This window comes from Rousettus aegyptiacus, unplaced genomic scaffold (assembly GCF_014176215.1).
Source record: "Rousettus aegyptiacus isolate mRouAeg1 unplaced genomic scaffold, mRouAeg1.p scaffold_m13_p_4, whole genome shotgun sequence".
Taxonomy (NCBI): Eukaryota; Metazoa; Chordata; class Mammalia; order Chiroptera; family Pteropodidae; genus Rousettus; species Rousettus aegyptiacus.
Window position 1 is genome coordinate 107,662,547 of NW_023416307.1, and position 13,449 is coordinate 107,675,995.

Consider the following 13,449-nt stretch of genomic DNA (forward strand, 5'->3'; position numbering starts at 1 on the left):
GCTAGCTGAGGCTCTGCTTGGACCCACCCTAAAATATGCTTATATATCTTTGGATCAGTGGTTGGGAGAGTGAGGTACCCTAGATCTTCATTTCCTGTCAACAGTTCTATTATATATTCATTCATTCAGTAAATATCTACTGAGTGCCTACTTTGCAGTCTCTACAGATTTTACTGATTGCCACTTGAGAACACTTTTTAAATATACATTTCTAAGCCCCAACCCTAGAGATTATGATTCTGCATTCTCAGGGTAGGGCCCAGGATTCTGCATTTTAAAATAGAACCTCCCTTCCTGGTAATTTTGGTGACCTTCCCCTCCTAAGAACCAGTAGAGAAATTCAGCTGTGCCTTGGATCCCCTGTGCCAACCAACTCTGGCCCTAAGGTGGGTTAAATGAAGACACTATAGTGTATTGGCTAAGATTTGTGCCTCGCTTAGAATCAGACAGACCTAGATCAATCTTAATATGGCCTCTCACTAGCTCTGTGGACTTAGGGAGTTAATTAACCTCCCCACACATGAGCTTAGGATGAAACCGCTATAACGATTCAACGTGCATAAAACCCAGAGCAACATGGGTACTTTATAAATGGTAGCAGTTAAGATATATTATACTCTACTGGAAGAGGTAAAATGTCAACAGACAGTAGCAGAACAGGGGCACAAATATTTAACAGAAGAACTACAGGATTTTGAGGCTGACTTCTCTCCACTTCCATGGCTACCTTCTAGTTCAGGCCACCAACATCTCTCACCTAGGTGATCACACTGTCTACCCAATTGGTAATACTGCCTCCTCTCCTGCCCCTGATAATGCACCCACTACACACAGCTGGAGTGATCATCTTAGAAAGTAAATTGGATCAAGCCAGTCCTATGCCTAAACCTTTCGGTGGCATCCTATCACTCTCAGAATGGCATCCCAACTCCTCATCAAGGCTTGAGGCAGTATATGAACCAGTGCTGCTCATACCACTTTCCCCACGTGCTTACTTGCTGGCCTTTACATTTGCTTTCCTCTCAGCTTACAATGCTCTTTGCCATGACCTTTTTGTGAGTAGCAGCAGTTTATTTATATGTATTTTCTGTCCTTGCTCAAACATCAACATCATTGGAATAAATCCATCACTATGCCATTTCTTATCTTTGTGTTTTTGAATTTGTTGGATAGCACTTATTGCCCAGACCACATTACTATTTTCGCCAAAAAAATCAATTCAACTCATATTTTCAAAATCTCTTCCGTAAGTTAAAAAGAAATACAATAATATAAAAGAATAATGTCCTCTCTCCCAAGAATAAGGATTGTCCCTTAGCTAAAAGAGAATTATAATAAATGTAAAAGTACTTCTTAGGATACTTAAGGCATTTATTATTATATTCTTTTCTCACACCTATGCCTGATTATTGCTTTAGGGCTTCACTTCAGGAGAAATTAGTACAAAGAACATGTGCAAGTAATTCACAAAAGAAAAAAATACAAATGAATTCTAAATATATAATTATTTTATATTCCATGTCTTCAGTAATCTGAGTTATATAAGTAATTAGCAAACAATAAAAGTATTTTAAAAGGAAGATAACAATGGAAATGAGAATACATTGCAAATGTTATAGAAATGAGTATTCTTATAACTGACTGTTGGCATAATTTATTATTCTAAACTTTCTATAGAGTAATCTATTAATTTTTAGCAAAACACCTTTATAATGGGCAAACCCATTGACCTAGCGGGCTCCACTTCTAGGAATTTGTTATAATACTCAGAGGCATATGCAACAGTATATGTCCAAAGATGTTCATTGCAGCATTTCACATGGCAGTGAAAAAGTGGAAACAACTTTAATTCCCAACAGTAGGAGATTAATTAGAGTTTGGTTTAACTGCATTAGAGAATACTCTTCAGCCAATAAAATGATTATTGAAAAAGAAAGCTACCACATGGGAAAATGTTCACTAGCTATTGTCAAGTGGGAAATCAAGCTATAAAACAGAGTATGAAGGTATAATTCCATTTTTATGAGAAAAGTACTAGATGGGTGAAAAACAAAATCTTTACTGTGCTTATCTTTAGGGCTGGCATTATGGTTGATTTTTATTATTTTCATTTGTTCTTTTCTATATTCCAAATTTTCTGCTTTAAGCATATAGATATTTTGTAAATGGAAGCAGATAACAAAAATCTCAACAAAAAAACTATCAAAACAATGGGATAGGAAGAAAATTATCTTCCACATTATATTCTAGACTTCAACCATCAATATACCATCCTCATGCCTTTTGCTTTTTCCAAGTACTACCCGTATGATTACTTATTCAATATTTTTAATTAAACCAACTCCTAACTCACTCTTTAAACCTATCTTTATTTTTAGAAGTAATGTAAGTGAAATCACAGCTTTGAAGCATTCATTTTAAAAAAAAATGTGCATTAAAGTGAGACATAACCATTAAACTACAAGCTCTTCATCAGTCTGTCCTCGTATACCATCCACATCACTAGTGATGTGGGAGGCATGGCTGAGGTGACCAGTGGTGCCCTGGCATGCTGAGGCTGGTGAGCCCTCTGACCCCATCCCCAAAAATAATCCCAGACTGACCAGAGCAGGTTTCACATAAGTCCGCACTTCTCGTGCCCTGCAATCTAGTTTCAGAATTTATAGTCTCGCTCACTTGCTTTCTCATAGACCACCCTGAACACTTCAGAACTCCATTAACTCACAGGAGTGAAAATCATATGGCTTTCATTCTCACCCTGCTTAAATTGCTTCTTGTTTTCTTTTGTATTTTCTGGACCTTCTCCTTATGAGACAAGGCAATTTTTAGGTGCTTCCAAAATCAGAAATGTGCACATTTTCTTCGTATGCATATTATATTCTAGGGAAAGCCACAATGTGATTCCTGGTGCTGCTTTCTGAAGATTCCTATGTTTTCTCTTTATAAGGTTCTAGTACCTGCAGTTTTCATCTCAACTGAGAAATGATGTTTATCAAAGAGCAGTTATATCAGTCTTATACCAGTTGCCTGTTATCATCAATCATATTTTCGAAACATTAAAAAATGCAAGGAGGCTTAAAAAATATCTCCATTATCTGCATATGGAATTTTTTTAAAGCTCATTTTGTCTATTTGAGAATGCATGGTTCTACCTCATAGAAGAGTTTACTTATACTCAACAGAATAATTAATGTAAAATAACTGGAAACTCTTATTATAAAATCATCATTGTTTTTATTTTCCTAGACTTTTGGGAAGAAGCAGTCAATTATGTAGCTAATTAAGTTTTTGACTTGAATTTTAAACCTAACTCAAAAAAGTTGGGTAACCTCTTTGAGAATAGGTAGAATTACCTGGGAAATGAGACTAAGACAAACCTGCTCTCTGTCTTCATAAAATGCAAAGATGATGATGATGATGATGATGATGATGATGATGATGGTGATGATGGTGATGATGGTGATGATGGTGATTTATTAAAAAGTTTTAAAAATGGAAAGCACCATTTCTCCCCTTTCCCTTTAGTGGCCTCCAAGTGTAGAGTTGATTTATTGCTCAGTTGTACCAGGTATTTGCCATTTCCTTCCCCTTTGCTTAACTGTACGAGTTATTCTTAATGGCTTCATTCTGAAACATGTTAACATTTCCCATGAAAAAACACTTCTGAAGTGTGTTTTAGAATGAGGCAAGTCTACATCTTTATATATTTGTAAATATAAATAAATTCTTCTTTGGGAAGCAACCCAGCTACTTTTGAAGGGGGTATGGATGAGTTTGAGCTAAGAGAGTCAGCTGTTTCTTTGTGTTTCGACTCTGCACTTTGACAATGGCCTTTGTGGTTGTGCTGTTACTGATCTCACCTGCACCTCTTCGAAACATCAGCAGTCTGGTCTTGACTTTCAGCTCAGCCAGCATTAGTACCTAAGGGGCAGCAGGGATAACATGCATGTTCCAACTAATAGAAACTGACAGTTTTCTCTCAATTATCTCCTCTGAATTCCTAGAGATTTTTCACATAAGCTGGAAGGTTTCACTAGAGACACATGGAATATAACTTCCTAACCTACAAACACCTTCACATTTTCAAAGTTGAATTCCCCATCATTATTAAACTACTTATTTCCTCAACATTTCATTTCCTTTCCTCCAAACTATCACCGATGTGGCCTTTGATGATGTAGTTATCTTGTTACAGTGCTATCTTCTGTGAACTTGAGCAGCATTTAATAGCTTTTTATTTAGTTTATTAGCTCCTGAAGAGATTACTAGGTTTTATCCATACCTCATTATAGAGTCTTTAGTCCAGAAGTTTCCAGGAGATCTGTTAGTTGAGAATTTGCTTTTTGGGCAAAGCTCTATTTCTTAATCACTTTTCTTGGCCCTCTAAAATCAATATAGTTCTTTGCATATAATGATCTTTCAATAAATATTGAAGAAATGTTTTAAAATCTGAGGGGGTGGTGATGACAGTCTAGTATTAAACACTTTAACAACATCCTTTCATTATTCATAAATGCATTCATTCATTCAACAGATATTTTAAGCACCTCTTATGCACTAGGCACTGAATATCAGATGCTGGGGATTAAGCCTAAACTTTCCTACTTTATCATAGACTGGTCCATGATCGGGCTCCTGATCGTCTTCCTCCTTCCTAACCACAAACCACTTCTGAATGCTATGTAACAAATTATCAAAGACTTAGTGGCGTAAGAGAATATCCATTTATTATCTCACAGTTTTCGTAGGTCAGAAGTCCAGGCACTACTTAGCTGGGTTCTCCGGTCAGAGACTCAGAAGGTTGGAATGATGGTTCCAACTGGGCTGCGTTCTCATTTATCGCCTCAATAGGGAAGGAGTCACTTCAAGCTCCTTCATGTTGTTGCCACAACACATACCCTTACAGCTGTAGAATTCTTCAATGCCAGCAACAGAGAGAGTCTCTGGTTCTTTAGGTCTCTGATTTCTAGATGATCTTCTTTTAAAAGGATCACCTGATAAAGTTAGGCTGACCTGGAATAATTACCTTTTCTATTAAAGTCGACTGATTTGAGACTTTAATTACATCTGAAAAATCTCTTCACTCTTGTCACATATTATTGATTAGAACCAAGACACAAGTTCTACCCACAGTTAAGGGGAAGAGACTATATATAATAGTGTATGACTCACTGGGTGGCATCCTAGGGTTTCTGCTACAAGTGTTCTTTCCCCATCCTGATGTTATTTTTGTGGCTGACTTCTTTAAGTATCAATTTAAATATGTCCTTTTCAGAGAAGCTCTCCCTCATTTTATTGCCTAAAATAGGCTTCTCCTGTTTGTTTTGTAAGAGTCCCTTGTTTATTGCCATCAAAGAATTTCATATAGTCTGAAATTATCTTGCATACTCAATAATTCTCTTATTGTTTACCGCATCCTCTAGGCTATTTAAAAGCGAGACCATGTCTGTCGCATTCACCACTATATGGCAAACACTAAATACAATGCTTGGCTCAAAATAGATGTTCACCTAAATATTGACTGAATCAGTAAAGAGAGGCCAAGGCATTTATGGCCCTCTACGGCTTAAATACCCACATTCCACAAAGGTGTGTGTTCAGTTCCTTTTTTTCTGCTTTGGCAAAGTACAGCAGTGGCTCAGACATGTCAACCTGAAACCTGAATCCACCTGCTGATACTTTTCTTTTACAATGTGGATTTCGCCCAAGGTTTACAGTATGTCTTAAATCATAAACTTTCCCTCTGGTCACATTCAACTCGTCTTTCCCATCACAGAGTACAGAAATTAAATCTTGTCTTTACCCACAGCCTCCAACGGCTTTGAGATGTTTGATAGACTGCTGGTTTTCAGTGGCTTCGCTTGCCAGATGTACTTTAATTGCAGCACTCTGACAATGTGGGAATAGGTCAAGGTGCATATACCACATTAACATGTTCTATTCTGTTATAAGGGACAGAATTCAAGGTCATTAAAGATGTGGAGGGCACAGAGCCAGATAGCAGTATTTAATTTCCAAGAATAACAATTCTCTGAAGGCCCCCCTCCCCATCATGATTTCTCATGATGGGGTCATCAGAAAATTCTTATTTCTCTATCAGTTCTTCCTAGAACACATGGTCAGATATTTCTATCCAAAAGCACCTGCTGTTATTGAGAAACTAACTGCAATGGAAAGTTGAAATTGAAAAACGATGGATATCCTACATCTGAAGAACAGGGATTTGACTATTTTCTCTACATCCTTCAAAACCGATATGGACATTTTAGCAATTTCTTCCCTTTGTTGCCAAAATGGAATTATATATATATTATCTTATTCAGAATCCATTAATGAGCATTGAACCATAAAATTGTAATCAGAGTTGTTAAGAGGTGTGCTTTCAGAAAAAAAAAAAAAAACAAGACATATGGAAATAGTATTTTCTACTTTTGCCACCTTTCAGCAAATGATGGAAGCTATTATAAACCATCTAAGATGGCTTTGCAAACGGAGATATCTTACAAGCCTTCTGACATGTTACCCACCCAGACTCTCTCCATGGTGATGAGCTGAATTTGTCTTTTACCTCCAACATATACCCTCCTTGCTTGTTCAATGATTCAGATCTAAAATTTACAGAAACTTGGGTAATGGAGCATAGAATGATGATTAAATTTTGTCATTAAACTTTTTTGTTTTAACCCTTTCTGAAAATATGCATAAAATATCTTAATTCTCTTTTCTGCTTGGCCGGCGAATAATCCTACATGACTTTCAGTCAGGGGAGGCTTTATGATCTATGGTCTGACCCCTAGTTTGAACAGTAATCATGCCCACCAGATAGGAAGCATTTACTGTGTGCCAAGCACTAAGCCTAATACTTTACATATATTATCATATTTAATCCTTATAATAAATTTACAAGCTAGATGCTTTATCCACATTTTAATGAAGAACCAGAGAGAGAGAAGGAAGTTAAACAATTTTTCCAAGGTCAAACAGCCCCTCAAGGTTGTGTAACTCCAAAGTAAGCTTTGATTGCTGTACTTTAATTGCTGAAAATAGTAGTAATTTTTTTATCAATACAAAAAGTTCCGGAGAGTGAATTTTATTGATCCTGATCCTTATTTTCCTAAAATTTGGAGGGGGTGGGCAGAAAGGTGGGCTAAGGACTCAATTCTGTGTATTAAGCTAACTATGATATAAATAAGAGAGTTTTCACTCAGTGGAGACCAGTTAAGTTTATGTTTGCGTCACTCATTTAAGTTTTGCCATATCGAGTATTTCCTTGTTTAATTTGAAAACATACATAAAGCCCCATAGTGTTCAGAGGATGGTTATGGATAGGAAAGGCTCATCTTTCTTGTCTTGTCCTTGCTAGTGTGTGATCGAAATCAGTTGGATGATTTTTAAAAAGTGATGACTTCGTATTTCATAGAATGATCACCATCTTAGGGAGTCCAGCAACCCCAGAATTAAAACAAAGTCACTCTTTAGAGAAAGAACACTCACAAAACATGCATGAAAATTTAAACCACAAGATTTCAAATGAAGAATTAAACCAGGTGATAAGTATTTTAGGCTTTGTGGACCCTATAGTCTTCATAGCAACTACTTAATTGTGTCATTATAGCAAAAGCAGCCATAGACAATATATAAAGGAATAGGCATGAATGTGTTCCGCTAAAATTTTATTTACAAAAACAGTCAGTTGGCAGATTTGACCCAAGTGCAGCAGTGTCACCCCCCGAATTAAATAAATATCACATTATAACAGAAAGAATTTTTTACTTTCCAGACCCAAAAGTTTTTAACATAAAACTTAACCCATCCATTCTGTGAAGAGTGGGAAGCGATGGCTGTTTACAATGTTGGAACCGAAGATAGTCATTATGTAACACAGAAGCCAGTATGTGTTGTCAGATTCTTAATATACTAGACTCATTACTGGCTCTGTTCCTTAGCACTGTAAATCTTGGACAAGTCATTTAACTTTCCTAAGTAAGTGTCAATGTGCTTGTCTGTAAAATGGAAATAATAACCAATTGTGCTTTACTGCATTTATTATGAGACTGTGCTAAGTTAATGAGTCAATCACTAAGCACCATGTTTGGCATAACACATTTTTTAAAAATATAAACAATCATCATCATTTATATTATTGCCATTTGAGCCAAGACTTGGTCCATAATTAGGGGTTTAATAACTATTGGTCTTCATAGAATTTCACAGCTAAAACCTTCAGCATGGTTATAATTTAACTCTAGTATTGTATAGAAATTAAACATTGAATACCAGTAGTAGAAAAATAGGACCTTAAAGTTAAAGTTATTTAATCAACATTATCTTTAAAATACAATTTCTTCTCTACTCTGGTCCATTTGTATTCTGACTCTATTACTTACTCTGTGTTCAGGAGCCAGTCAGTCAGTTAACCTCTCTGAACCTCACTTTTTACATATACGAAATCAGAATAAAGATAGTTCACCTAATAAGGTGAGTAATGCTAGTTATATCTCTACCATATCATATTACCCTTATTTTATAACTGGTAATATGGTAGAGATATTGTGTTTATTGACACATCTGGGTATGAATCTAGACTCAGTTACTTATTGTTTATATAACCTTTAGGAAGTTCATCAACTTTTTTATAAAATGGAGATATTGATAGCTACCAGGTAAAAATTAAGAACCTGTTACATGCCAGAGATTCAGTGAACAGCAGCCTGAGTCGGTCATGGCAGTCAGTGGCAGTAGTGATGGGGCAGTGGAGTGGTAGCACTGTGAGGTAAGCTTCAGCAGCTGGAGGACTTTGGAGACCTCAGATAACAATGGGGTTTGATTGGTCAGTAGCCCATCCACAGAGGAGGTACTAGTTGAGCTGGGGTTAAATGATGAGGAGATAGTTTGGCTGAATGAAGAGAGGTTATCTGAGAAACCAGCTATTTTCTTTTGCCCAGCGATGGACCAGAGTAGAGAAGAAATTGTATTGTAAAGATAATGTTGATTAAATAACTGGTCCTGATTCTTCACTCACCTATATTAGAATTAAACATCCTGCCATGGCTTATGCTGCATTGAGTAAACTCATTCACCACTTGACTTTGGGCCTAGCCATCACATTTGCTTTGTCAGTGGGCAATTACCGGACTTGAAGAGTGGAGGACTTGAAATGTGCTTGTGCATATGCTTTTGCTGCCATTGCACTTTGGTGATCTTCCAAAATATCAACATGCCTCTTCAAGGCTGAGCCTCAGTACAATACTCGTGGAAAGGCCTGAACTGAACCCACAGCCTAGAACCAAGCCCAGCTAACCCTCAGTCTAAAGCAACCCATACTTTAAAGCCTACAGCCAAGCCCAGTCTAGATCAGCAGAACCCAGCCAACTCACAGACCCATGAACATGACAACAAATGTTTGTTAAGGTGAGTCATTGTGTTCAGGAGTGGTTTTTTTAATGTGGCATTATTGTGGCAATAGCTCACTAACACAAATGACAGTTAAAATAAGTCTATGTAATAAGTAAGTAATATAATAAATAATAGACCACTAGTATGATAGAGGTATAACCGTGTCTTATGGAATCCCAGGTATAGTTCTAGCATTAATTACCAACTTCTCTGTCTTAATTCTGAATGTCTATTTTTGTCAGTCTCATTTTCTCTGTCAAGGCTGAATTTTCCACTTTTCCAGACTATATTCATGTGATGGCATCCTGGTCTCAATGCTAATGCTAACTTTTTAAAAGGCCCCTTCTATGAAATTGGAAAGAAAGTAGAGATAGGTTAGCTGATATAAATATTTGAGAACTAAAACTGGATGGTTTTGCTCATTACCCAAGAGTGAGGACAGAGCCTGAATAGTTTTGGGAACTGGACAAGAGATCAGGATGTACGAAACCCCATTTATTAGGGAAGCCGAGGAAACTTAAAAGGATTTTTAGACATCTACAAAGTCATTGCGTTTTAAGGGTATTTATTTTACTGTTATCCTGATGGCCGTATCGGTCTATTGTTGATAATAACACTCAAATAACACTCAAACTCAATAGGTTAAACCAGTAAGTATTTATTATTGCTCACATATCTACACATGAGCTTGGTGCTTTATTTGGTTTTGGTTGGGCTCACTTACGTGTTTGTTGTCATCTGTGGGTCTGGTAGGAAGTTCGTTCTCTTCGGGGGTCAGTGGCTATAGATTGACCTAGGACAACATCAGGTATGGTACAGTTATCCTCCATGAGATTTCACAAACTGCACTTCTGCACATGGCTGCTAGACAGAGTGCTAAGTGAGAGAATGGAATAGCGCAAAGCCTCTGAAAGCCCTGGTTCAGACTGTCACACTGTGACTTCTCTTAGCCAAAAGAAGTTACAGTCGGTCAAAACTCAAGAGGAGGAGAAACAAACTCCATTTCTTGATGGGAGGAGCTACAGAGTCATATTGCAAGTGATGTGGCTACAAGCAGAGTGAAGAATTGTGGCCGCCTGTAAATCTACCACAGTTGTTGACATGGTTATTGTTAACATGCCGTAGTATTCAACTGTTTAAATCCAATATATGTCAAGATACTTTACCAGTTTCTTTTAATGAATAAGCAATGTTTCATTAGAAAATAATATTTTATTGCTGTAGTAGAAATAAACACTATATGTAACAAGGAATTGAGACCTATCCTAATGAAAAGTGAAGAAAATTTGAAATGTGGAGCTATTTTTAGTCTTAGGAAACAATAAATGTAGAAAGATAAGTCTGATAATGTTTGTAGTTAGTAGTTTAGAAAATCATTAGCTTTTTATCATTTCAAATGTGTTTCATATGAAAAAAACATTTTCTCTCCTGATCCTTTTGTCATTGACAAGCATTAGCCACTTGATTATGTCACTCTGAGATGTACAGACATTGCTTTTCCATCTTAAAATACTGTCTTGAAAGCAATAAAATCAGCAAAACTTCATAACAAAGTAAAGTGAGAGTGAAATTAGGTTAGGTAAGTAGACTGGATTCACCATTAATGATAAAAAAAAAATCATGCATTTATTCAAATTGAATTGAATCTCTTTCAAATGTCAGATATTGTTCTAGAACTGAGGAATATTCAGTAGTGAATGTGACAGACTAGATTTCTGCCCTTATTAAGCTTACATTTAATGAGCAAGACAGGGAACTCATTGTCTATGTGCACATGAGTTAAGCTGTTTCACCACTAACACATCCATCTTCGTCCTACAAGAAGAAAGAAAGAAGAAGTGGTAGGTCTTCTTAAGGATGTAACCCAGAAGTCATACTCACCTCTACTCAGATCCCATTGCAAGAACATCTCTTTACAAAAAAAGCCCCAGATGTGTAGTCTCTAGCTGGGCAGTCCTGTGCCCAGCTAAAACTTTGTGAGAGTCTGAAGATTTATGCACTGATAAAGTGAGCTTGAATACCAGGGCATGCTTAGCATTCTTCACTATTTTGGCAGATTCTTTCATTATTACTGTATACTTTTTAAGACATGCAAAATTATACAAAATATAATAACAATAACCCATTACCTAGGTTAATAAGTAAATTAGTATAGTTAAAGTTTTAATTTCTCACCCTGCCCTAAATATGAAGTAACCATTTTCTGCTGTTACTATTTATCCTTTCCATGCACTTCTTAATACTTTCATTACCAACATATGTATCCTTAACAGATCAAGTACAGTTGCAACTATATTAAATCTTTATATAAGTCATGTTGAACTGTGATGTTTTCACTACCTTTTATTTTTTTTTTGGGGGGGGCTCATTATATTAAGTGATTCATTCATATTGATACATGTATCTCTACATTCTTGGTGATAGTCCATTGTGGATATATTCTCATTTATACAGTTAATAAAGAAATTCTATTTTTTTAGTATTACAAAAAATGTTTTTATGAATACTCCTATACATATCTCCTTGGGCATGTGTTCAAGAATTTCTTGAGGGAACATACCTAGAAGTATAATTGCTGGGACATGAAGTAATCTCATCCTCAAACTATTAGATATTACAAAATAATGCTTCAATTAGTTGTTGTGCATTCTCTGGAATAGCACATTAGTAACTACTGTACTCTTTATAAATATTCATTGTTCAAAAGTAAAATTTTATTTTCATGGAGCAACCTGACTTCTCCTACATTGCTACGGAAAGGATAAGACTGAGCAATTCCACCCACCTCCCCACCCCCCGCCTTGGTATATACCCAAGAGAAATTAGTATATTTATCCACCAAAAAATATATGTAAGAATATGTATAGCAGCTTTATCACCAATAGCTAAATATTAGAAACAACTCAACTATCCATCACTAGTAGAATGGATAAACCGTGATATATTCATGCAATGTAATATTCAGGCAATTAAAAAAAGAAAAATATTGGCACATTCAACAAAAAGAATGAATCTCACAGAAACATATTGAGAGACTATATCCCAACCCAGAGTATATACTCTGTGATTTTGTTTACATGAAATTCAAGATCAGAAAAAACTAATATATGATGCTAGAAATCAGAATAATGATCGCATCAGCAGAAGGAATGGGAAGTAGGTTGGTATTGATTTGAAGGTACTCAGATACTATAAATGCTCTATATCAGTAATGTCCAAAATGGTAGCCACTAGTCTACTTAAATAAAGTTTAAAATTTAGTTCCTCAATCACACTAACCACATTTCAAGTGCTCAATAGCCACATGTGGCTTGTGGCTTTCGAAATGCACAGTGTAGACAAAACATTTCCATCATGATACACAGTTCTTTTGGACAGTACTATTCTGTATCTTGAGCTGGGTGGTGTTTATGTGGAGCACATATGTAAAAATTAGTTAAATTGTGCCCTTAAAATTTGCACTTTACAATATATATGACTCCTAAATAAAACATCCATCAAAATAAATGTTATATACCTCAGAATATAAGAGTAAAGGGCAAGAAAGGAAATAGAAAAGAGAAAGTAAAAACAAAAAATCTTACAAATAAGAGGTTTTCAAATGTGAAATTTGAATATAATATGTGACTCAAACTCGAGCAAAAAAAGCACAAAACTCTGCACAAAAATAACAGTAAGACTTTGGAAATGGAGGTTATTTCTCATTAACTTTAATTAGGCTCCTTCTAGATTTGCAGGTTTAGCAAATTATCAAACCAAAAATAAGAACCATGGCTTGACTCTCAGGAAAGTTTCCTCAAATTGCAAAGCGTCCGTGGATGCTTTTCTGGCATCGTTGACTTTGTTACATTTCTATGTAACTAATCTATGTTGCTAATTAGATTCTACCACGAAGCATGGTTTCAGTCATTTTCTGTTCAATACCAGCATTTTTGTTTGTGTAGAAATGTGTGACCCCCAACCATGCACAAATGTATGCAGAGTAATGAGTTATATTAGAGTGGTTTGATTTCTATTTTATGAAAGTTAATTAGAAGTGGAATGTTAATCTTT

General features: G+C 35.9%; 1 protein-coding gene across 15 annotated transcripts in view; it reads left to right on the forward strand.

Annotated features, from left to right (window-relative positions):
• CADPS (calcium dependent secretion activator) overlaps positions 1-13,449 on the forward strand; it is a 442,570-nt gene that overhangs the window by 111,028 nt on the left and 318,093 nt on the right. The gene's annotated exons all lie outside the window — the stretch shown is intronic.